Source organism: Cyrtonyx montezumae, unplaced genomic scaffold (assembly GCF_038088225.1).
Source record: "Cyrtonyx montezumae isolate F1298 unplaced genomic scaffold, pur_monq_1.0 scaffold_8, whole genome shotgun sequence".
Lineage (NCBI taxonomy): Eukaryota > Metazoa > Chordata > Aves > Galliformes > Odontophoridae > Cyrtonyx > Cyrtonyx montezumae.
In genome coordinates, this window is record NW_027072089.1 from 76373423 (window position 1) to 76399387 (window position 25965).

General features: G+C 38.8%; 1 protein-coding gene across 1 annotated transcript in view; it reads left to right on the forward strand.

Annotated features, from left to right (window-relative positions):
* The window catches only part of CDH20 (cadherin 20), a 110408-nt gene that overhangs the window by 49471 nt on the left and 34972 nt on the right, over positions 1-25965 (forward strand). Inside the window, exon 2 of the mRNA XM_065752384.1 lies at positions 11225-11356. The gene's annotated coding sequence lies outside the window, so the exon portion shown is untranslated. The remainder of the gene's footprint in view (positions 1-11224; positions 11357-25965) is intronic.

A 25965-nucleotide genomic window follows, 5' to 3' on the forward strand; every position in this document is an offset into this window, starting at 1 on the left:
CAGCCACAGAGGTTGCTCAGCAGAGCCTCCAAGCGATAGCATTAGAAGCAGCAAATTATTTTGTGATTTTTTTTTTCTTTCCATCAAATTTTCCAACTCAGTGAATCATTAATGTGGTTTAGAATGGAAATGAAAATGCCACAAAAGAGCATTCATTGCAGGATGCCTGTAAAGATATATAAAAAGATCTCTTCGTAGGTAATTATTCAAGCCACTTCATATAACTGTCACCATTAAAAGGTCACTAACTTTTACCACACAGGGCTTCCTTAAGATGCAGCATTGTTGCTATCTTCTAAAAGCAAGTAAATACTCTGCTTTCATATGTGGTCATCGTAGTATTGTAGAATGGCTTGGGTTGGAAGGGATCTCGAAGTTTCATTCAAGTTCCAACCCCCCTGCTTGTGGGCTGGGTTGCCTCCCACTGGATCAAGCATTAGATCATTGGTGATACTGCTTGGCTTCATCTTATCTTAGCAGAGAAGATCAAGGTGACCATTGTGACTGGCAGCGTGTAACCTCATAACAAATAGTAGTTTCTTCCCTGCAGAACTTGCACTTCTACGATGATGGACTGTATCTCAGGCATGTCATCTTTTCCTGGTAATAATTGCAGTTACAACCTACAGTGTTCCTGCTATATTTCATATTTTAATTGCACACTATAATTCTCATTCCAAATTAACATCTCAGAGCGTATTTTAAACTGTAAATACATCTTTAAAAAAAGATGACATTTTTTATGCAACAGCTCAAGCAACTGTGTGTGGCACATTTAAAAAAAAAGTTATATTTGTGGAGAAGTTAATATACTAAGCTGCAGTGGAAGGGAAAAAAAAAGTCCTTTGGGTATATCACTTATAATCCTCTTCCTTATCTGCTATAACATCTTCTGTGTCAAAGAGAGGTTGAAGTTGGCTAAATGGATTCCAGTTGTATTAGATGAGGACTGACAGGCAGTAAGAAACAACTGTACATCCTTTTTCTTTGTGAATTTCAGCTAAAATCCTTTATTCTCAAGGTTGATGATGCAAGTGATATTACTCCCAGCAACATTATTTGATTTGCAGCTGTATTTTTCAGCTGCAGAGCTACAAAAATAAGGCTACACAGATGTTTTGAGGCTGCCCTCTTGATGGCAAAGGAAGCCTTGGGCATCCCTGAGCCCTCTGAACATCTGCAGAGCCCTGGGAGGTTACATATGGGCGTAATGGGTGCCAGTAAACATTGCGTGCCATCCTTACAGTCAAATGTCAGTGTCCCCACTGCACTGTAAGCCAAGTGAACCCTGAGATGCAAAAGAAAGGAACTTTCTGTTTGCATAGGGAGGGTGCTAAATGTTAAGGAGTCTAGTGGAAGGTGCAAGAACATGGTGATGGGACACGGAAGAATGGATTTAAACTAAATGAGAGGAAATTCAGGTTAGATGTTAGGGGAAAAATTTTCACTCAGAGGGCAGTGAGGTGCTGGCACAGATTCCCAGAGAAGCTGTGGTGCCCCGTCCCTGGAGGCACTCAAGGCCAGGTTGTGTGGGGCCCTGGGCAGCATGAGTTGGTGATGGCAGCTCTGCCTGTGGCACAGGGTTGAGGCTGGTGGGCTGAAAGGTCCCTTCCAACTAGAGCCCTTCTGTGATTCTCTTCTGTCATTAAAGGAGAAAAAATATCATCTTTTTTGGAGTGAAAACTGAAGGGTGGTTTAGAGATACCTGAGGACGAGATGTGACATGCTGCTGAAGTGAGATGGCAATGAGTCGGAACTGCTAATAGAGAGCAGAGATTAGCCTGGAACCTCCTTGGTCAAAGACAAGGGCTGCTGTTCAGAGCAGTGATATTGTGTCTGTGCAGAGCAGGCTGTGCCTAGTGCTTCTAGCATAGCATCAGGGACTTGGTATTGTTCACCCTTTAGTTTTCTCTTACTCTGGTTATCCCAATTGCCACACAATATCCAACAGGAAAGAAAAAAATAATTGATTTCATTTCTTCTGGGAAGCCTGGAAGGAAGTGTTCATTTCAACTGAAGATTAGTCTGAAATTATATCTGTTATGTAATAGGAAATTGATGTTTTCCAGTTGCATTAAGTAGAGATTGCATACTTCACTAAGATGCATGATAGTGTAGCTGCAAATAAGTTGTCTGTTTCATCTGGAAGCTGTCAGGGCTGAGGAGTCTTAAACAAGTATGTAAACATGATTCCAAATATCTAATTTCAAACAGCTTTTGGCATGTTATTCTAGTGCTTGTGCTCAAGCTTCAGTAGCACAGAAGACACTTTTGTGGTCTTCTGGTTAATGCTTCAACAGATAATGGAGAAATTCATGCAGTGTTCATTATTAGTGATTATTCCTCTCTGGGAACACTTGTTGAATGAGCCTTTCTCTTGCACCAGTAATAGGTGGTTGATTGGTACTGGTTTAATGATGCGTAGCATCTTATCTACTGCTGAGACCAGAGCTCACAAGAACTGCCAGGGTTGTGCCTGTTGAGAAGCTGACATGGGCTGCATATTTCATGTGCTGCTGAGGCATGCAGCCAGGATGTGTAGTGATAAAGCCCCAGAAGATGTCTATATCTCCAATTTTTCTGTGTAACGAAAATCTTGTCATCTGTTGACATGAAAGACTGAGATAACTGCTCTGTGACCCTATATAGTTCTTCATTCTGGACAGATTAGACAAATCTAAGTGACTGAGCATGAGCTCTTCTGATTTTCATCATGTTAATGCAATGCCACATTCAAAACATAAAACAGTTTTGAACTTACTATGCGTATCTGCTGCTTGTAGTGTTCATTGTCATTTCCAGTCCAGACTAGAAGAAAATGCCAGCAAAGTTGGATTTATACGGGGTCGCCTAGGTGGAGTCTCCCAGCTCACTTGCAGGCCTTTCAAACCATGCATGTTTGGGAGACTACTGTTTCCCACTTGCTAGAAACTAGTACTTGACAGCTCTCCATTGGATGAGAGTTCACAGTGTGGGATTTGTGCACTGGATGCAGTCTGACTGGGGCTGGGAGCTGTGTTTGCCAGTTTGTATCCCACGACAGAACTTGTACTCAGTGTTCCAGCTCTGACTCCTTCTCCTTCCTCCCAGAAGTAGCCAGTCATGGTTCCCCTCTAAGTTCTCCTTTATGGGCAGTGATTAAAATAAAATGTTTTAGTTTTACCTGATGTTAAGCTAACTAAAAATAAATGTGCATGGGCATCTAGGTAAAAAAACATCCACATTCACACAGACATTTCATCTGGTGTTAGGATCACATCTATCGCTGTACCTCACCTCGGTGCCCACAGCCTGTGGCTCATAGTTTCACTTCATCCTTGCTCTTTCTTAGTCTTCCAAGGAAAGAAAATTCCAGTGTGAATATGGTTTTACTGAGTGGGAAGCTCGTTGATGCCTCCTTTTCGGAACTGGAGACAGACATCATTTGGTCTGCTGTGGTTACTACTGCAAAAGATTCTGCTTTACAACTTAATCTTATTTTGTTTTAATAGCATCAGTCGGCAGAATTTAGAAAAAGTGAAACAACAGGAGACCACTCACCGTCTCATTCATAACAATATAATACCAAGGCTTCTTTATTGCTATTCCGATCTAGAGTGACTGCAGTTTGTATTGAATTTACCTGAGATTCACAACTTCATTTCCAGCTAACTATCTGATTTTGAGTGCTTTTTTTTCCTTTAAAGCTTTATTTGTTAATGCATTTTTCTATAATTATACCATGATCGCTCCTAAGTGCACAGTTTACATTGAACAGAGCCATTAAGCGTTACTGCCTGGAGTTGGCTGTTTCACACAGTTCTGAGGAGATCTTAGTGTTTAGACCCAAAACAGCTTTACAGGGTGAAAATATATTTAGCTACAGGAATCTCCAGTTGCTATTTTTGTTGACATCAGTAGTTAATAGACTGGACAGCCTACAGGGTGATTTTGCAGACAGTGTTAAGCAGTTCCGTGCTCAGCAGAGGTTTCTGCAACCTTGCTGTGCATATACAGCATATGTGTGCTGTAGTGGTGGCTTTGAATTGTGCTCTATCTGGCACAGGGGCTTCGTGGTGCAGTAGGAACTGACAACAGCGCCATTTTCCTTCCTTCTCTAAATTCATCTCTAGGTGAGGAAGGGATTTTATATTCACAAAACCTTGATTCTGTCTCTTTGGCAAAGATCTTGGCCAAATTTGAGTAATAACAAAAAAACTACAGCTCTTTATCAACATGTTTATGACTCAGGTGGTGCATTATCATTTGAGGAAAACATTAGTATGTGTAACATTAGTGATGAATAATTAACATACAGTTATAGCATCTCTCATCTTTATGGGTTTTATACGGGCTAGAATCATTTAATTTTCCCCAGGTCACATCTGGAATAAGACAGAGCAGCAGTAAAAGAGCCTGTATGCTCCCAAGTGGTCCAGGAACTGAAGATGACTGCCACATGAGGAAACAACAGAGAATTTAGCTAGGCAGAAAGTATTAGCAGGAAGCAAGTGATCCATCTAGTGATGGAGCTTAGCAGTGTGTCTTACACATGCAACTAACTGGATAAGAATTTGGAAAGGACACAGAAGATTTCAGTGCTGCCCTTGTTGAAAGGATTACTGCATCTTTTAAGGCCTCACATCAGCAAGTGCTCGTTTCAGTGTCCTATTCAGAAGAAAGAACATATCATCTGCAGAATTAGAGAGAAGTATCTGTGATGTGTGGGTGTTCCTTAGGGATTTCCCACTTGTGACATTTAACATCCCCTTCCCTAGTTTTAAAAAGCCACAGAAATACAGAGTGACACTAGTGCTTAAAAGCTGCCACGGGATACATCTAGGAAGGGTTCTGTTTCTGTTTAGGCATTTAGGTTTGCTGAATCAGGGAAAAAATACGAATGTAGAAAGAGGAAATGTGAGTGGCTATAGTGGCCTTCTCAGAACTGTGCTCTGAGCATGAAGTCAGTAGACATGAGACCACCAAGGTGCCACTTCTCCCTTAGCACAGTGAACAGCAAGACTGGAGGTCTTCAACAGACAGGATAGGGTGTTAGGTTGTCTGATCAAAATGTCTGAACTTTGGTCCAGCATTCAAAAATGAGTAATCTAGGACTGTGGAGGGAAAAGCTATTTTGGATCCATTTGCTATCAAGGCCAATCCAGAGGATTGATGTATTGAGCAGTTGACAGAGTAGTGATGTGATGGTCCTTGGGCCCCGCTGAGGCTGTGAAGGTCAGGCTGCAGCAGATGAGTCTTCAGCATGCTGTAATGGAGACCTCACTGTGTACGAAGCCTTTGACAGCCACAGTAAGGAGATAAGATCTAATAGACTTCAGTTCTGCAAGGTAAATGTGCCTGGCTCTAGAAAGATTTGTTCACTCACAGCCAGCAGAGAGGAGATCTCGTGCATTTTGAAGTCATCAGTTTTGCTCCAACTTGGAGCAGCAGGCCAGGCAGATTGAGTGCCACAACAAAGTCAGACCTCAGTTCCTGAGGCTTTGGAGAGAGAGGTCTGTCCTGGGCAGAAAAATGGGTACCCATTCCTCAGGGAGCACTGCCCATTCATCACTGTCTATTGACTTCACCATGGCATGCAATTACTTTCAGATGTTTATTTTCTGCAAAAAATTTACTTGCCATAAATGCATTTCCCTATTTATAAAGAGAAAGGTCACATTCATCCTATATTCAGATTTCTCCAGCATGGCACTAATTAAAGCCAATGACAATCTAGCCCATTTTATAGACATTAAATCCCCTTCACTGACTCCTCTTAAGGAAGGAAGGTTTCCTGAATATAAATAATATCTGAAATTGATCCTAAAGCCTCAGTTCTTATTTTGTTGGCTGGAATGTATGTTTTATTGGCTTTGCTGTGTTTTTAAGAGGGAAGCAGAAACTGACTGACATAGGATTATAAAAATACCCCTTTCTATATTATAAAAATTACCCAGTAAGCATTTGCCTACTGGGTGGTGACTAGCCATTATCTGCCTTGATTAAAAAGAATAGCAGGACACAAGAATGTATGAGGCTAAAATAGTGCAGAGTCTGAGGTGTGTGCTTCTGAATTAGTTGTATTCATGGGTTTATGACTATTAAGAAGTCAATTCAGAATGGATTTTTGGTTCCAGTTTTGCTGACTGTTCATAGTTTTTAGAAATGAAAATTATGCTATAAAACTTCTGCATTTCTTTTTTTTTTTTTTTATGGAGAATCTAATGGAAAATGAAGCTCTTAAGCATTTTACATAACTTCCTCCAGAGACCTTTAGAAATGAACTAAAATTACAACATCTTTTTAAGTAATTAATTCAGTTATGGGCTGTTTAAGAAACAAAATTGCTTATCTAAGATTCGTAAGTTGGTGAAATTATTAAGGTCAAAAAGCTATTCTCAGGATTGACATTACGAACTGAAAGTGTGACTTCGCATTTTATTTTTTTTCAATTACTCTGATTTTTATGATGTCTTCCTTTCTTATATTGCTTTTTGCTTTTGGTGTGTGATGTTAGAGTTAACTCATCTTTATAAAAGACACTAGCAAAATTTTAGTGCTTTCCTGTGCTAGGCTAACCCTTGTCCTGAGTTCTATGCCAAATATCATAGAATGATAGAATCATTTAGGTTGGAAAAGACCTTTAAGATCACCAAGTTCAATCGTCAACTTAACACTTCTAGGTCCACCACTGAACTATGTTCCTGAGCACGGTGCTCACACATCTCTTATGTACTTCCAGGGATGGGTACTCCAATGCTTTCCTGGGCATGATACTGAAGAGGATCTATAAGGAGTATAAATTGATTTGGACACAAATCAGTGTTATAACTTGTGCCATACTGCAATTAGTTGCAATTGTAAATGTCCTTCAAAGTCCATAAAACCTCAATAAAACAGACCCTTCACTTCTTTGCTCCCCACGAAGAAATAATCCAAATGAAAATTTTATGTCATAATAATATCAGTAAATGTGATATGGTTCTTGAGTTGATCTACTTCATCTTCTGCATTTTTAGTGATTAGTATCCAGCTGTAGGTATAAGTATGTAACTGTGTGTTGCAGTTCGAAGAGTTAATTGCCTGACACCCCTCCATCCCCTTGGGAGAAGAGGGGGGAGGAAGAGGAAGAAACTCAAATAAAATAGAAGAAACTAATTTATTAAAAAGAATGTGAGATGCAATCAGAATCACATTTCCCAGAGCCAGATTCACATGGAATAGCTGAGTCTGCTAGAAGTGTAGTACATGAGAAATGCACCCAGGACTGTGCTTAAGCACTAAACAGCCTGCTGCATGATGCCATGATATGGAATACTGATAAAACAAGGACACTGTCACTTCAAATTCTCTGTTACTCCCTATTTTGTTAAAAATGTATAGTGATTTTGGCATCTTCTCATTGCTCAAGTGAGATGAGATACTCTTATCACGTTATTCCTGCCTTGCAAATGAGGAACTGAGTCACAGAGAACATTGTTTTTGAATGCCCTAATGCAAGTTGCTTCAGAATTTTTTTGGTCTTTTATATTTAGAATCTGTCTTTCATGAGGAGCAAATGATCAGTGGTTTGACAAATAGTATGAGAGGGTGGTGAATCTTAAACCCAGAAAATGTTGGACAGTTAGGAGCTGCCTGAGGATAGACTGGGTTAAAAGTTCTTCCTGCTCATCTAACAACGTCTTCTAAATCTGCTGTGGCTGATGTAGAGGTTTTACAGAACAGTGTCTCTCTCTTCGCGCTCAGAAGAGAGCCTTCCTTTTGCTTACCAAATTATCCCATCACATCTCTTTCCATGTTCATCCTTCAGTCCCTTCTGCACTACACAAACCTTCAGTTTACTCCCTATTTCCTTATTGCCTTTATATATGGGATCTATATTGTTGCCCCTTCTGTTTCAGCTTAAGTGACTTCCATCCTGACAACACAGTTGTGCATCAGAAGGTCAGTGGTTGAGAACACACAGGGAGGTTCTCTGCGTGAATAGTTGCTGAACAGAGAAAAATAGAAGGAAACCTAATACTGAGCACTGCTGGATTTTCATTTTCACATTAATTTCTCCTTCACTATGAGAATTGGACAGCCTGACTGAGGGAGAGTGGTTTTTGAGAAGTTAGTTTACAGTGAATGATGTTTTTTTAGAGCTTGACAGACAACAGTGTGCTGAAAGTGTTTGACACACACTCATGTGATAGCAGTAATCATGTCGGTCAAGGGAAGATCCTAGTACTTCTCATTGGCATTCAGCAGCCCCCAAAATTAAAGGTCCCTTTCAAATCTGATGGTTCACATCTCTCTCTGTCAGACACCGACAAAGAATTCATTTCCACTGCATGGCTTTGAGTGTGTCTTTGCCTGGAGAAAGCACTTTGAACTCACTTTATCTCATCTGCAAAAGAAGATGACAGCTCTTTGCTATAGAAAATATGTGTTAGATAACTATATTATCTCTTAAAACACTTTTCAGCCACAGACAGCCAAATGCTCACCACAGAGGCAAAGCAGAACTCTCCTCATTACTTTTCTTCTCTGTAAGAGTTAATTCTGCACTTTGTGACACTTGCCCACAGACTACAGCATAAAATGGGCATGCTGGGAGAGACTGTGTAGGGAGTATAAGGGGGAATATCAGAACTTCTTATACACTTCTTGTCTTTTTTTCAAGATATGCCACGTCTGTCCTTTTTACACGTAACATTCCACTCTGCTTTTCTGGGCTGCCCAGTCCACACAAGTATGACCAAAAATATTCCTTTTCTCAATTCTGCCTGTCCCACAGTGATTATATGTACTGCTCTCAGCCTCCAACTCTGACAAAGAATATTCTTTGTCAGATCAGAAGGATCAACTGGGTCTGTGGAGCACACCACCACCCCACTCATCAAAGCCGCATCCTGCCACTGCTGGCTACAGCAAGACTTCACACAAGCTGTATCCAATCTATTTCTACGCTGCATTGTCACCTGTTAAAATTGGTCTTGTTCCTCAGTTCCTACTCCATTTTCAAGCTGAAAGGAGGGAGGAATAGATAAGCCCCAGTTTAATTTGTTCTGGCAATTATTGGAAGTCTCCCACAGAGAGAGAAGCCCTTGCCTATCAGTGCAGAATGACTTACAGCCATACAGGCCCAGACAAAAGGAGACCCTGCTTTTCTGCAAGTCTATTCACCCATGTTAGACATATTGGCTGAGGTACTGGCCTATTTGAATCTTAATGGGGGAGAAAGAGAGAGAAGAACATTAAAAAAATAAAATAATTTTAAAAAAGAATATATATATGTAAACTATAACATGAGGGCTGGCATTGAAGACTTGAAAACAAACTTGAACTGGTGAAGAAAGGTGGAGGAAGCTCACTTGACTCTCTAGTTCAGTAGATAACTACGCTGCTGCTGTTTGTGTTTCAGAAGGATCAGAATAATTCTGTTAGTACAGATAAAGGTTACAATAAGATTGATTTTGAAACGTGAATTGGAGATGTGTGTTTTGGAGCTGGGATACAAGCTAAGCTTCTTCTTTTTCCTCTTTCTCTCCCTCTATTTTTGCAAATCAGGATTCAGCATTAATTCAATCCAAATGAAAGTGTTAGGATATTAAAAAAAAAAAAAACCTTTGAGAAGCATTTTAAAATATAATTTCCTGCAAAATGAATGTGTAAGTTTATTTAAAAAAAAAAAGCAACACAGTAGTCAAAAGGTGAAAGAAATATACTATGTGATTATGGAGGAAGAAAGAGGTTATTTAAGAAATAGCTGAAATGGCAGTTCTTTTAAAATTGTGATGTGGGTGCCGTTGAAATGCAATGACAATGGCAGGTTTTCTTTCAGGCCTTTTCCTTACACTGTGCTCCTGAGAACAGGGAAGAAGTGTTTGTGGAGAAAATCCTTTTAAATTCCAGGTAGTTGTTTTGGTTTTTTTTGTTTTGTTTTGTTTTTTCCTGTCTCTGGATTTATTTTGTCAATTTATCAGTTTAATAATACTTAATAGTAATTCCTATGGCCAGCTGGTTTGTCTACACTGAAAACAGCTCACAGAATTAAATGTCATAGTTTGGACATTGACATCCCACGAATTTCTTATTGCTTTGATAACTTGTTACAGAAGAAGAGATGTAATGTGAACCTAGGAAATAACAGACCCACCCCCACCCTCCCTTGTTTTTAAAGGAATTGTTGGGGCTGATCCAAAGCTCATTGCATTGATTGAAAATGCTTTTGCTGGCATTGCTGGATTTGGAGCTGATGCATTGTTTATAGGGATTATAACCTCTGTCCTCGTTGTTGTCTGTAAGAAAAATTTAAGAATGTACAGCACTAATGAAAGTCTGCTTTCTTTTTGTTAATGGTGATTTCTTTGAGGAATGATTAAAGAATTTCTGGCTGATCAATGCTTCAGTTACACAAGTTAAAAGTAAAGTTTTTAGAACAAAAATTATGCTGCCGGATAGTTAGAAGATCCGTGTGTCGTTCTAAGAAAATTAGTTCTTACTGCAATTAGTGGCCATTGTGTCTGAGCATTAATAGCCTGGGGCAAACATAATAAACCAGTTCCTAACTGTTGGTAATGACAGATTTCTCAGGGATTATTACTTAATTAAGAATAATTTGAAAGGATGGTTCAGCTGAGATGAAGCATTCATTTATATGGCACATCTAAACAATACAGATCAAAAGAACACGTAGTCTGTTAACATTTCTCTTGGTCTTTTGGTTTCATTTTTGTATGTCTGCCTGCTTGCCTGCCTACATAAAATATTATTTTTGTATCTGAGCAGGTTTCTTTGTGGGCCCATATAACAGTAATTGATTCTCCCCTGGATATATGTGCACTGTTTTATCATCGTACCGTGTCTTCTGGGTCTATGCAGATGATGATTTTAATTGGAAATGCTAACTTCATCAGGAAAATACCTCCCACACCCACGCTTTACATCCTTCCCACTCCAGAATAGGGCAACTGTTTCCCCAACACATGCATTATTCATTCCCAGCCACCTCAACATGAAATGTTTGCTATTGTTCCCACCATTCACCCACGTAGCTTATGCTCTCTCGGCATCTTTTTGAGTGAATGGCTTCTGTATACCTCACCTCATGGATTACTGGCCTCATTCACATACTAGTACATCAGTTGAGAAAGAGGCTAGATCTTCAGACAAAGAATATTCTGATTGGTTTGGGGTGATGTCTTTTTTTTTTCCTTGAAAATTGCCACATGCTATAATACAAATGAAACTTTTTCTTTAGAGCCAATTGTGTTAAAAAGAGGACAAAGCTGCCGAAGTGCCCCTTGTGCTACCCAGGAGTGTATGAGAGAAAGGCAGTGATAAGCTGAGCTGCTTATGACAGGAGCACAGAGAAGTGCAAACATAGTGAAAGGTATGTTGTAACGCTACTATTTCTTTTTCTCTTTCCTGTAGCATACATTTTCTCTGTTGCTTCTTGTTGAATGTGGTAGATTGCTTGAAAACAGAGAAGTTCCAGGAAATGTGCTTTTGCATTGTTAAGAAACAAGTGAATCTGCTGTGTTCTCTAGGATATGGACAAGTTGTCTAAAATAGTTCTTGAGAAATATTAAGCAGCTGTCTGTTGCAGTCATTGGTATCCATGTAAAAAGCTCAGGAATAGTTCCATTATTTGCTCCTCAAAAGTCTGTTCAAGGAGGCTGTAATTTTAAACCCGTGCATTACTTCAGAGTGACAATGACAATGACACAGGCATGTTATTCTTAAACAAGTTGTAAAACTCCTCTAATTGAAAAGATGATTTGTAAAATAGGCATTAGACCAACGCATTTCTATTTGTGCTTTCAGAAAATTCCTCTTCAAATTGCTAATCCGCCTGTCTTGGCTGTCTATTTGGAAGCTTGTATTTAGAAGTAGATTAGAATTGCACTTGTAGAGAGCTCTGACTTGTGCAGTGGATCAAGATTGATTATGGTGACACCAATTTCACTTTTATTTCAGTAGAATTTAAAGATTTCTTTAGTTTGCATAACATCAAAGGTGTCCTTCTAAATAAATATCTTGCAGTGCTCTGTCTTAGGGCATATTTTATTATGTACGATATAATCAGATTGATATGGTATTGCATCAGAAACAGCACATGCTGTTTTGAAATGTGCCTTGTGGGAAAACAAAATAAGGGATAAATAACAATACATGTGTTTGAAAAGAATAGTTACAGCAAACGAAGCTCAGTTATGCTAATTAATAGCATTAGACAGACACTACAGCTACTCCCGAAATACTGAATGAATGTTAAAGCAGAAATCAAAAGTTTTATCATCCTTGACATATTTCTTTCCAAATCACTGTTCACATTTCTTGTAGTTTATTCAATTTTCCTTCATAGCAAAATGGTTAGGGACTACTGCTACAAACTCCACTCACAGAAATTAGTGGAGTTTGGGGTCTGTCATCAGAGAATTTCTCCTGTGCCTTTTAAGGAAAGTTGCAGCAGCAGGTGAAAACCTTCACAAGCAGAACAGCAGGACTCCTTCAGAGAAGGAAATTTGCATTTTCCTCTTCCGTCATGTGGCGCACAGGACAAGGAGCAGAGACTATTCTGCCATGTCTTAGTCAAGGCCACCTCTTCAGCCACCTCACCAACTCCCTGCCCCGCGTGTTGTGGTGTTACTCTCGCAGGGGGACCCTGAGACCTCCACAGGCCAGAGCTGGGTGCCTGCCCTCTGGCCAGGGCAGTGCCAAGAGAGTTCCTCATCAAAATGGCTGTGAAAGGGATTCTTCTGGGTGCCTATGCCAGCTGGGGCAGGTGGAAGATGCAGGGAACATAGAGGGTGCCATAGGCAAAGCACAGAACAAGCAGAAAACCCTGTTCCAGCTTTGAACCGTGTTGCTTGAGACTGTCTCTGTGCAGAAATGGGACAGCCCAGACCACTATGTCCACATTGTTCCAGCAGCCTGCAATGCTTTCCCTATTTGGGTTTTGCAAGATAGCACTCTCCTATTTATATATTCCTAAAAACACAGTTTTTCACTGTGGCTTCCTAAGCCTGTGTCATTCATCGGTTTATTACTCTGCCTTCAATATTTATCTAGAAATGAGCAGCAACAGATCTTAATAAAATCTGATAATTTCTTCAGTGTGACTGAAACCCTGGACTTAAACATGACTTAGAACTCTCCAAGTTGCTATGGATGCGAGCTGCGTATGAGTTGGGTTTGCCCTTCCTAGGGTTACCGAATGTTGTGTATTCATGAGCATGTCATATCTTCTAGGGAAAATGGACACCATGCATTTCATATGTGTCATATTATAATGCATTATATTACTTTATGGTATATTTTATTTTATTATATTATACCCTTTTAACTTAGATGAATGAAATATTAAGAAATCCAGTCCCCTCCTATTATGCAAGTGAAGATCATTCTGACATTAAAAAGCAGAAAAATTCGTTTAAGCTCAATTTTGTTTATTATCCTGTGATTGGCAGGGAAAGTATTTCTTGGAGGAAAGATGTTTTAGTGGCTGGAGAAGATGTGATAGATTTCTGACAGGTAATACTATGAATTTATATTGCCCTTCCATCCCAAAGTATGTCACAGTAATATAAACAGCACCTGAATAAAATTTTCGTTTCTTCAGACCTATTTTGTGCCTGCAGTTACTCATTGTTGCTAATGAGACAGTTAATAGGCTAATGGGCACAAATGATATAATATAAGCATTTAACTCTGCCATCTGAGTGTCAAAGCTACCTACAAAGTATATTGTTAGGAACTGTAATTCTTTTCTGTGCCTGTGCAGAACCTCAGGTGATATTTTCTTGTTTCTGTTCACCTGAGTATGCTGAAAGGTGCAAATGAGCAAAGCAAGTGAGATTTGTCCTGTGCAAAGCTTGTACAAATCTAGAGGCTCGGCCAGAGGCTTTTAGGGAAAATACAGCCTTATGCACAAAAAAAGCACTTTTCTTGCTTTTGAAATATGAACATCCAAGGTTGAATGCAATAATGCAGAGCGTTGCTGTAAGACTGCATAGGCCAGAAGTGAATTGATGCCAGCTGTAAGTGAATTTAGATAAACAGGAAGGTGAACTTATAGGAGGTGAGAAAGATCATACACGATTACAGTAAGTTCTAATCATTTGTAAAAGGCAGAAATAGCTACGGTCTTCTGTGCCTGAACTAATGCAAAGTGTGCATTACTTACTGTGTCCCATGATGTTGTATAACAATTTATGATGGAATCACTGGGGCTCAAACTTTGTTTTATTGGAATTGTGTTGTACTTACCAGGAAGGATCAGTTAATTATTTTCACTTGGATACTTGGACTGTGAAACCGTACTCTGAGACTGGAATCAATAAGAAAAACGTGTGGGTAGTTCTTACATAGGGATTTGAAAGGCAATAGGGAAGAATGGTGTTTTACAAGCTAAGGGGAGTTCTGACTATCTGCCATTCTTACATTAACTTGAGCTTTAATAAAGCTTCAGTTAACATATACAGAAACAGAAGCCTCTTGTGAATCAATACGACATCATTTTATGATCGTTTTTGAAATAAAATTGCAGCCTTAGTGCAGTTATAGGGATTACAGAGTACTCTATACCACAAAAATCCCAATGAGGGCACAACCTCCTACTTGCAGAGAAAATCTTAAAAAAAAATGACTTTGGGACTGATTTACCTGTTATGAAAACACTGCTGTTACAGAAGTGGGAGCAGAGTGCCATTGTGGTTAATACACTATTCCCAGACAGCCCTACAATACAGCAATCACAGATAAGCACCTTCTGGTCATCTCCCCTCCTGGAACAACCAATTTCTCAATATTTTCTAATTATCATGAGAAAAGCTAAGCATCCTAGGGTTCATTTGTTATGTTCACATATGATTAAATGTATCAGCCGTGCCTCTACCACTTAATAAAACTGGTTTATTTGAGCATTTGCACAGTAGAGACATTTCACAGCACGTGTGGATTCAGCATAACAGGAGGAAGCAGAAGGGTGGAAAGACCCAAAGGAATGGTAGAAGAAGACAAGAATAAATGAGTACTCAAACTTTTCTTCATTGTAAGATATAATTTTATATGTTTTGGGATCATAGAAATGTAAGACTTTTTTAACTTCCTTCTGTCTTTTGCTTCTGATACAAGATCAAAAGTCACCAGAACTACTTCCAGTAGCCTACTCCCTAACCTTATCTTAAAAGCTACAAAAGTCCAGATTTCACTGTTCCTGTCAGTCGTCTCTTCCAATACTTCACTCACCTTGTACTAAAAGTTTGATTTGCTTGTAACCTAAATTCCTCTTGCTGCAAAGTAGGTTCACTGCACCTTTAGCTGTCCCTAGGAACTAAGAAAGTAGATCACCACTCTTCTGATTATACTTGTTAATAAAGTCTGGACTTCTTTTTCTCGATTCAGCATATACAAATTTTCAGCCTTTTCCCAAGTCCTGCTTTTTCTGACTGTTGTTCAAATTATAAGTTTGGGAATCTGGCTCCATCTTCTTAAAGCTGTGCTGCACTGCTTTTCTGTGCTAAGGATGCCAGTATAAGTGTTTCATATACACAATACGCTCAAGGCACAAGATAACACAGTTGATACAGTTCAGAATAGCATTTTCCTCCTTTACCACAACCCATGAATTGAGGCTCTGGCTCCTGTTCAGTTTGTAGTCAGCTCTTTTCTTACAATGCTGATTCCTAGGTTATTATTCACTTCTATATTCCTGGGCATTTGATTTAGCTATTCTGAGGCTTCTGTTTTCAATTTGCCCTTATTGAATTTTCTCATATTGATTTTTACCCTTTCTTCAGTTTATCAGGATCATTTTTAACTCTAACCCGATCTTCCCAAGTGCTTGAAGCATCTCCCAGCCTGATGTCATCCTCACATTTTACAACTGTACTGCATCATCCGAGGTGTTAGTATAAATATTCAATAGAGCTGGACATGAAACAAAGTCCTGTATGGTCATTTGGTGTTGTCTCCCATTAGCTGAGACACTGAGTTTTGGATAGCTGCTCTTTGAGTTATCTTCCAGTCTGTCTTACTCTTATTTCACCTGGGCTATATTGACCCATCTTGTTTTTGACAGTGAGCTTTGTAAATATCTTACAGAAATCAAAATGTGTTGTATTTTTCTCATCTTTCATCTTCTAGGCTCGTTATCAAAGCAAGGGAGATTAGGTTGGCTTGTTGTCAATCTGTTCTTCACAAATCCGTATTCACTGTTCCTTACCACTTCGTTATCCTCCAGATACTAAAAAGCTGGTTGTTTGTTCCAGTAAATTCCCAAGTACTAAAGTTAAGCTGAAGGATCTATAATTCACTAGATATTCCCCAACAACCCCATTCCTCTCATCTCAGTTTAAATGTAGGTATAACATTCTTTCTCTCTGTCCTCTAGGAACTCGCTCATCTTCTATAAGTTTATGAAAATAACCACTAATGTTTTGGCAATTGCTCTAGCTTGTTTCTGAAGTATCTGAGGGTAAATTCTGTTTGAATTAATTGATTTGGCAAGAGATTTCAGAAATGTAGGTTATGCAGCCTGAGAGAAAGCAAATGTAATATCTAGATATCCCATCAGTTGTTCACTGGGCACTAGATCAGGCTTTGACCAAGACTGAGATGTGCTGATGGAGTAAAAACATGTTTTTCTTTATGCTCCTCCCAAACTTTAAGAGAGAAGATGGAGTAAAGGCTGGAAAATTTGGAAGAAATTGAAGGTGGTATTTACATGGCTAGATATTTAGAGGTAAAATTGTTCTTCAGCCAGAAGGAAGAAAATAAAACTCATGCTTCAGTGCCTAAACCATTCACAAGGATCAGAAAGGAATTCTCACCTTTTACAGCACCCTAAAATAGTACAGCCTTCTTTTTCATCATTATTAACTAAAAATGATGAATCAAGCAGAATCATACTATTGACCTCTAAAAGCACTGGTGCTTATTCTCATTTCTCTTTATTTTCCACTTCTCTTCCTTCCCCTGTCTGAAATTTCAAATACAAAATATTTAATTAATTAGATTTCACCCACAAGGAGGAAGAAACAGTGATATCAAGGATGGATGCTTCATCTTCATCTGGAAGCAAAGCTTCCTTGAGCAACCATCTTTCAGGCAAATTGTTTAAGTTTGCATGCACTTTGTCTTTCAACTTTCAAGCATTTTCTCTGCAATCCATAACTCAGTATCTAAGAAAAATTCCACTTTTCCTCCTTTTCTCATGCTTTTTGCAGTTAGTATTTTACTTGTTCCAGACTGGAAGCCTACTCCATTTCCACTTGGGAAGTACTATTTCTCCAGCTTCTTGCTGTAGTCCTCTTTGCTTCTACTAATTACAGCTATTCTGATGCCAACTTTCTTTTGTAAGGATTTCCTTTGCTTCTGAACTATCACATCCAAAAAATACTCCAGAAAACTTTAACTACTTGGAAATACCAGTTATTGGCAATTTCCAAGGGCAAAAATCTCAACATTCAGAGCAGAAATCTGGTTTGGCAAGGATATCCTCAAGTCTTGAAAAGATACACTGCAGTACTGAATAAAAAGCGTAGATCCACAAGTAAGATGGACTAAAAATAAATAAAACAGCTCTTTTGCTGCAATACACACATGAGCTAGCAGCAAAGCTGCAATCTCATTTGAGAAGTTCTTCTGTTTTTCTTTTAGGCCCTCATTTTTTTATTTTTTTTTTTTGCATTCAGTCTTTGATTACATATTATCAACTCTTCGCCTGAGTTCTTGAGAATTAAGAAAGAATCATTTTATTATTTGAGAGATCTGATTAAATGACTACCCTCAGTGGAGAAATGGTCCTTGATATCTCATGCAGTAGGCAGTAGGGTCTTCCCATGGTTATGTGCTGTGATGAGGGCCAACAATTCTTCATCTCCTGGCTGATGTCCTTGTATTTAAAAAGAAGGCATTATGCTTAGATAAAGGAGACCCAAATGACCTGCTGCTGACCACACTGAAGAGCAGCAAATGGAAGCCAAAGCCTACTTTCAGGTCCGTACTCAGAGTTTACATTGGTGTGCACCAATAGACTGCAGGCAGTGGGATGGTCCCTGGAATTTCTTTGGATAAAACTTTCCTATGGGGCAATTAACGAACAAGTCAAAAGGAAGAGAACAATGAAGCCTGGTTTATTGTGTCTACGTCTTTTCCCTGTAACTCTTTCTTCCTGTGCACAACAATCTCAACTTCTTCCAGCTGCGTTGGCATACCAGCTAAACACCTACTGCTGCTACGGGAGAGCAAAATGAACAGTTGACCAAAGATATTAACTTTTCATCCTTTTCTCAGTGGGTTCATTAGTTGGGGTCTTTTTCCCTAATTCCTATGGAGTAGATAGAAATGCAGTAGACCTTGGGATCTCTGTTTTACAGTATCAGTGGAGTGACACATTATATCATTGTGTATATAAATTTTTTTGTGAATACAGACTCAAACCATATGCAAAAGATCATGAGAAGAACAACATCCAGATTACAGTAGATGATAGGAGGATAGGAATTATGATCAAGAATACCTTATCTCTTATAAAATTTGCAATTACATCACCATTCAGTATTGAATATTAAGGCGGATGGGTCGCTGTGTTTTGAAGTCTCCTCTGGAAGTCTCACCTGTAACAAACTGACAAGCCAAGAGTTCGCCATCATGGCAAAACCTTGGAAATCTTATATTCTATTAAATACTAGATCTTAGCCACTAAGAAACCCAGATGGAGGAACTAATTCATCTAGAATACTCAGCTTGTTCACAGGGGAGGGGGATGGAAAACCTGGGAACATCTCCCAACAGTGGATTGTGAAAAAGACAGAAAATAGATAATGGAATAATCTTCTTATGAGGTACTCTGTGCATGTCATATTTTCAGGGGTCAATTAAACAATGTTTCCTATGCTCCCTGCAGAGACTGCAACAATTGACTTTGAATGCCAAAAATCTAGAAGTTGGTATTCAAAGCATATGAGGTTGTTTTTCAGACTTTGTGAACCTTACTCTTACCATATTAAAACAGATCTGGGGCAAATGAGGTCAGAAGATCTTTATTCGTTCTTCATTCTTTCAGCTTGAAAGTGTCCCGTGAAGGCCAGGCACTCATATTCTGTATTTCTAAAAACACTTTGAAGCTGTGTGATAAGAACAAGGTATCACTAACACTTCAGATTGAGAAAGGCTGTAAGTCCTCTGTTTCTTTTGCTGGTTTCATTTCATAGACAGCAGTTTAAAGTTGGTGTGGAAATGTTCATCCTCTTGGTTTGTAGCATATCTTCATGTTCAAACAGGGAAAGGGAAATCTGTGAAGTCAAGACAAGGTACAGATGCCAGTGCTGAACAACTGAAACAATGTCATATTCAAGAAATAGGAATTAGGGGAAAAACGTTCACATCTTAAGAACCTGCAGCTATTCTGAAGCTGAAATACAATCCTTTTTTAAATCAATGTAATTTTAAGTTAAAAAATATATATATTATGTGCTAGGGGGTATATATGATTATTTTGAGAAATGGATAAATATTGTTTTCTGGCTGAAAACAAAACAAAACCATTCAATTCTTGTCCTTCAGCAGCTACTCTTGGATGTGAGATGTTTTGTGTCTAATTTTAATATGTCAAAACTCTGTATGAAATACCAAGCTAACAAGGAACGTAGTCATAATGAAACTAGGAAGTTGTCTTCACCAATGACAGCACAATGACCCTGACCTATCATTACTTTCAGTCATCATGCATGAATAAAAATACATACCTGAAAGACCTCTATCTGCTTCAGACAGCTGCTTCTCTTATCTGTCTCCAGATATGAGATAACACTTTTTTCCATCTTCGGTACTTAGCATGTAACAGTGAGCCTTATCGTCTATCCAGCAGCTCTGGGATAAGAAAGAGTCTTGTTTCCATTGCTACATAGAAATCTGTCATGTTCTAAGGGCTTGCATACCCAAAGTGCAATGCTTAGCAGCCTAAGGAGATGATTTGCTGCCACAGCCACCCTGCAATAGACAGTGACACTTCAAGTTCAAAATACATTCTAGGTGTGGAACAGCAGTGGGTTTTATCCCATTGCAGAAGAATGAGAGATCAGGTTAGAAATCCGCTCAGGACCTGGAAGAGGGGAGACAGAGGAGCTGAAGGAAGCAAATGAAAATAAAAGAAAGAAGGAAGGGACTATTTTTTGTCAGAGGATGTCAACGGTTGTGAGTAGGTTCTGTTCTTGCTGTAAGTACTCCACTGTCTAGGGCACCATGTTGTACCCCTAAGCTATGTCCCTGCTGGCCTCACAGCTTGCAGAGATTGGGTGGGCACTACAGTATTCACAAGGGAAGGTGGACTCACCCAGCATTACCATCTCATCTTCTCTACACTGGGTCTCTACCAGGCACCATCTCTTCATACTACACCTGACCCATCCTCCTCTTTCTTCCTTTTTGAAAACATCAGAAATTCCTCCATTCTCATCCAGTTCTCTCATTCTTTGATGAGAAACAGCAGATTTTTCTTGTATTGCTTGGGAGTCTTGGGATAGGTCTGAGCAATGGGCAAGAAAGGTCACACTTTGACAGAGAGGAGGAAGTTCCTGTCTTTAAGAAATTTACCTGTTTAAGAGGGCATGAACATCAAGTAACAATTCAGAGTTGCTTGCATATGATTGTTCGTGAAAGGGTGTCAAAAGTATTAGAACTAAAGTGAACATTGTATTCACATTAAAAGCATACTTAGTATCATTTTCATATGTATTACATATTTTTGTGCATCCTTTATTGTACAGGGGTTGTATTATCTTGCATTTATTTGGATTTTCCAGTGTATTCATTTTCCAATGCCTCATTTGTTCCTATTGAGGTTGACTTCAGTAGAGTTAATTAGACCAGCTTTTGAAACCCTCTCTTCCTTCACTCCTGCTCTTTTACTATAGTATTTACAGTACCTCCCACTGTGTAAAAGCTATGTATCTGATCTTCACCCGATGTAAGTTATCAACATCATTTTATTTAGAAATGTTTACTTTGTGATTGTGTGCATGTTTCATTCTTTTTGATCTTTTTATGAGCCTGTAACAATAGGGCTGGGATTTATACAATGGGATTCCCTGTCATTCTGTGGGATTTTTTGCTCTGCCTGCACTCTATAGCTTTGAAACACTTCAGATCTTGAGCAAAATGAGTTCACTGATGTGTCCCAGGAGAGACCACTGACTGGTCTGTGGATATAATTTTATGACAATGGATTGTATTGTAAGTTAATGTTTATGCACCATATGGTATGTTGTCAAGTTTCATTGTATTTATGAAGATCTCAATAAAAATGAAGTAAAAATAAAAATACATATTCAGGCCCAGTCTATTTTCAGTAACAAATGCCTCTAGATTTTTCTTTCTAAATTGAACTTGCCTGGTGAATGTAACAAGGGGGTAATAATAACAGTAAGACTGGCCTGGGCCAGGGATAATAGCATACACAGTTCTGGAAGTAGTATGGATTCATTTAGGACTGTAGTCAGCCTGTTTAGAGGTAACTAATTTAGGTACTGAAAGCATTAGGAACTCTAAAATGAGACAGGATTATGCAAATTGCCATAGAGATTTTAGAACTAGCTCAGTGCAGGGGGGTAGTCTTGGAGTCTGATGTTAGGCACCTTTTACAGGATGTCTGCCTAGCTAAGAACACAGCTTACACTTTCTTACTAACTGATGCTTGTGTTGGGTTACTGCAAAGTCATCAGACATCAAAGCTGTGAGCAAGTGAGGGTACAGGAAACAAGAAGTAATCTGTGAAAACATATAAGAGTAATATATTTGATGAGGGAAAAAAAAACTGAGCAGCACTTACACCTCCATCTTGGGTTCAAAATATCACATGAAATTCAAGGAACAAAGTAAATAGCTCACTTGTAGAATTCTTTCCATTGAACTTCAGTTTCTTCCTACAGGGTTCATTAGAGTTGTTTGATTTCTTTTGGCAAAATAGTGGGGGAGAACTCTTTAAAAAAAGGTATCATTAAGCATAGAAATAATTTTCCATTAAGGTATTATTGTTGCAGTATGCATACTGCCAAGAAACATTTAAATAGTTGAATTAAAAATATCACACGTATTTTTGTATTTATGTATGGATAAAGTGGATGAAGGATTTTTAAAAAGCAATTGCCTCTTTCTTCCTTATTTTGTCACTTTAGTATGTCACCTGTAAATGAAATTTTTCTGCTCTGTGTGGAAATGTGCCTGCATGGGATCTTGTAAAATCTGCAGTGCTCTATATGAGCGCTAGGTCCATACAGCAAAATCCATTAGGACCGGGGATAAAGGATGTAAGCATGTAATTAATTTTATGAATGCAAATAGTTCACTGACTTTCTGGGAGACTGCTTGCTCAAAATGGCAAATTTGCTAAGCGTGCATGTAAACCTTTTCAAGTTTCAGCTTTTTAACTGCAAAATCCTTGGCATTTATGTAAATATGTATCGAGCACAATACATGTCAATCCCGGTGGAACTCTGCATGCTCACATGGTCGTCCTAACTATTAATATCTTTATCCTTTCTTTGGAAGTGCTGTTCTCTTCAGGATTAACACGATAAATCTGTCACTTGCAAGAAATGCTAGAAGTTGGTTCTGGTGCCTATTTCTTTTTCTTTTTAATCTTTGACCAGAATTAGATATTCAATTAAGAACAGTTTAATTACTGTTCATATATGGAGGGGATGGTGGAGTCTTTAAAAATGGAGCATGAACAGTATTTCACACTTGGAATATGCCTGTTTTACTCACATAATATGTGTTAAAGGACATATTTGTATTTGAAACAGAGGAAGGTGCCTTGTGACTTTTGTGTGGAACAATTAGATGGTTCCTTTGTGTTGTATATAGGCCACCAGTTGCATGGGGTTCAATTAGATCTTCATGGGTCTTTATGAAGCCAAAAGCCATATTTGTAACTGTTGAATGGCAAGAAAAAGGATTTTCAGCAATGTCTTCAAGGCAGGAGCAGGAAAAGAAAGTAAACTAAACAACTGAGCTGGTAATCAAATGTTCATCACAAAAGGAGTAAGAAAGGAGTTCACTTTGGGTCAGGGATCTAAACTGCACAGATGCAGCTAAGCTTATTACAATAGGGTACTCAACTGAGAGTAACAAACTGGGTTCTGAAACATGCTTAATTTTTTCTTGAAAAATAAAGTATCCTCTTCACATTGTGGTCATGCAGTCTTAAGCTTAATAGCTTTTTTTGGTTTGGTTTGGTTTGGTTTGGTTTTTTGTGTGTGTGAGTAAGGAAAATAAGATTTCCCTCCTTTTACTTCTTTGAAATCCTTTGCCCATCCCCATGCTGAGACATGAAACACAAGTTTCTATAATGTATTTTATGTAACAGGGAGAAGTTCATCAATTCTATCTTTGCAGATATAGTTAAGAACCTGTTTTTGGAGAGCTCCAAGGAACAACTTCCATTAAGAGAACATTAAAGGTCTTTATCAGCTATGCCAGCAAGTGCCTTCCTGTATGACGGATTCCCTTGATCTTCCTGCAGAGAACTACCCTGCCTGAGGCAGAACAGACTGCCTCAGTTCCTGTGTCATCCATCTATGGCAAACAGCTCTAAGGTCCTTGTAAGGCTAGAGACCCTACAAAGTCAGCACAATCAGAGCATATGGCTATCCCAGTGGCCAACTGTCATTGCTACAGTTCAGGTGACTCCATACTCATCCATCACGCTCAGCTGGTGAGGCAGCCATTTACACAAGTCCTCTGAAAGACCTCATCATCCATGACCTTAACTGTACAGTTCAACCCTCTATGTACTTAAGAGCTTTTATACATTTGAGAAATACCTTGCTTGAAAAATAGTATCCATTGCAAAGCCAAGGACCAGCAGTAGGTGAAGCTGAGAAGGAGCACCAGAAGGATCAACAGCACAAATGGTCCAAAAGTTTACAAAGGCCTTTTTCATTCTTTCAGTATGAGCTAAGGACCTGAGATAGAAAAAAATAGTGCAGTCCTGCTTCAGAGGTAGAGGAACTATTTGTGATTAAACTGTTATTCATTGTAGTATTGAGCCTGCTTGCTCACAATTTTGGACTACAAAAACATATGACCATGTCACTGCGGGCTGGCATTAAATGAAGAAACTACTGTTACTCAGAGAAGGAGCATCCTTCATATTACTTAATTCTATGTTTTGTTTCATGATAGTGCCCTGCACTGAAGTAGGATTGCATTGGGAATAGTAAATACTCCTTATAATGTAGCTGTTGAGGACCACAGTGTTGCACATACTTTTTAAGAATGGTTTCTCATAGAACTACATTACAATGCAGAGTGACATTCAGATGACAAAAGCTGTTTTCATACACAGCCTGTAATAATGCATATCCAGAGAAAATGCATCCTGATGACCAGATTTCTTCTGCTATTACCTCATTACAGGTATACTGTTAATTCTGTAAGTTTATATATCCATATTTCAGTACTACCTTGATTGAGATCTCTTGACATTCATTGTCTGAATTTAATTGGAGGAGATGATGAGCAACATCAGTTCTTAATTTCATGTTTTGGTCATTCACCTATAACATAATTCTCATTGCCATAGGAAATGGTTCATCATGTTGTGTCACTGCTTTTGTCACACAGAGAAAAATGTAACTGACTTGTACAGGAGAGAATTCTAAGAGTAAAACTCTAGATGGGACCTTAGCTGGTGGCTTTCTCTACAGTAGCACAGTGGAGGCAGTGATGGGTTCCCTCAACTTGTGGGAAGAGGTGGTGGAAGCCTCTCCCCATCTATATTCATCAGTAAAATTCTGGTTGTCACCTTAACTTTCTTGGGAAAAACATGCTCTTGACAACATACAAAGAGCAAGGTGTATGTACCTACTATGTGATGAGGCCTTCAGCTTCCTCTCCCCAGTGTAAATGTATTTTGGCTATTGGGAGATAAGGATTCTCAGGACAGAGAGAGGCAAGCTCTCTGTGCGCTGTTGCTGAGCTCCTTAGACTGTAAGCATCCAGAAAGCTAAGCCTTGACCCTGCCTCTTACACAGCTGCCAGCTTCTTCATGGAATGACACATACACAGTTTACTGTGGTCCTACTAGGCTTGTACTGCTCAGATAAACCCCTATTCTTTTCCTTTTCAAACAATGAAACCAACGTATTATGTAGCCAATATCTAAACACCCAGCAGTTCTGTAAATTGCTGTGTTTAGGAGAGATTTACTACATTCTGTGCTTACAGTCTGTCTTTTCTTCATTGCACCTAAAGTTTAAACTTTTGAAGGGAAGGACTTGTTAGTTGTTTGTCATGCTTCACAACTGTATCAGCTAGCAGCACTGTATAGTCTTATTCCTCCAGGGCTTTATACTTGGAAACATCATTTTGTGTAGAAATCAATCTAAGACAGTTACTTTGAGTTTACTTTCCTTGAAGATACATATTTCAGAATTAATCTGTCTCTTTCAGATTTCAGCGAGCTTTTGAATTAAATTCTAATTTGCTAATTCAGCAGATAGTAGAGATTTCTAAGGGTCCCAGGACTCCAGTTATACTAGCTTGGATGCTAGAAAATTTTCTAACACTCTCTTCTTCTCTGTTGAAAGCACTGTACTGTCTCAGTCATCACTTCAAAATACTATGGTGAAAATGTTTGTAATGCTTTTTATGATATTGAAATCTTTCAAGATTCTTTTAGGAATATTTGACGGATGTCTCCTGCTCCTTTTTATTTAAAACAATTAATTAAAGCAAGAGACTTAACTGTGGAACAGCAGAAAAATGAAGCGTATGCTTCTTTCTTAAGCCTCAGAGCCCAGTATGCCTTTCCTAATGAATCCGGTTGTCTCCAAGAGAATTGAGAAAAGAGTTCTCCAAAAGAGCAGCAAAAACACTAGGCCCACAGAGGATGTATGCAGTGTTTTGGCAGAGTAATTTGAGTGTAGTATCGCACCATTAAACCCAACAGAACAGTGAAGGAAAGGATTGCTACAATCCACAGCCTTTACT